General features: G+C 49.1%; 1 protein-coding gene across 3 annotated transcripts in view; it reads left to right on the forward strand.

The window, feature by feature from the left end:
* Positions 1-963, forward strand: part of EMCN (endomucin) — a 125,247-nt gene that overhangs the window by 56,933 nt on the left and 67,351 nt on the right. The window lies entirely within an intron of this gene.

A 963-nucleotide genomic window follows, 5' to 3' on the forward strand; every position in this document is an offset into this window, starting at 1 on the left:
AGATTCCTGCCTGCAGTAGTAGATATAATGGTCATCTGAGTTAAATTCACCCATTCCAGTCCATTTCAGATCGCTGGTTCCTAGAATGTCGACATTCACTCTTGCCATTTCTTGTTTGACCACTTCCAATTTGCCTTGATTCATGGACCAGACATTCCAGGTTCCTATGCAATATTGCTCTTTACAGCATTGGACCTTGCTTCTATCACCAGTCACATCCACAGCTGGGTATTCTTTTTGCTTTGGCTCCATCCCTTCATTCTTTCTGGAGTTATTTCTCCACTGATCTCCAGTAGCATATTGGGCACCTACTGACCTGGGGAGTTTCTCTTTCAGTATTCTATCATTTTGCCTTTTCATACTGTTCATGGGATTCTCAAGGCAAGAATACTGAAGTGGTTTGCCATTCCTTTCTCCAGTGGACCACATTCTGTCAGATCTCTCCACCATGACCCGCCCATCTTGGGTTGCCCCAAGGGCATGGTTTAGTTTCATTGAGTTAGACAAGGCTGTGGTCCTAGTGTTATTAGATTGACTAGTTTTCTGTGAGTATGGTTTCAATGTGTTTGCCCTCTGATGCCCTCTTGCAACACCTACCGTCTTACTTGGGTTTCTCTTACCTTGGGCGTGGGGTATCTCTTCACGCCTGCTCCAGCAAAGCGCAGCCATTGCTGCTTACCTTGGACGAGGGGTATCTCCTCACCGCCTGACCTTCAACGTGGGGTAGCTCCTCTAGGCCCTCCTGCGCCAGCGCAGCCACCACTCCTTGGATGTGGGGTTGATCCTCCCGGCCGCCCCCCTGGCCTTGGGCATGGATTGCTCCTCCCGGCCGCCGCCCCTGGCCTCTGGCGTGGAGGCAAAATGGTTGTCTGAGGAGGCCTTACAAATAGCTGTGTAAAGAAGAGAAGCAAAAAGCAAAGGAGAAAAGGAAAGATATATCCATCTGACTGCAGAGTTCCAAAG

The sequence above is a fragment of the Bison bison genome, unplaced genomic scaffold (genome assembly GCF_000754665.1).
Source record: "Bison bison bison isolate TAMUID 2011002044 unplaced genomic scaffold, Bison_UMD1.0 scf7180017864263, whole genome shotgun sequence".
NCBI lineage: Eukaryota > Metazoa > Chordata > Mammalia > Artiodactyla > Bovidae > Bison > Bison bison.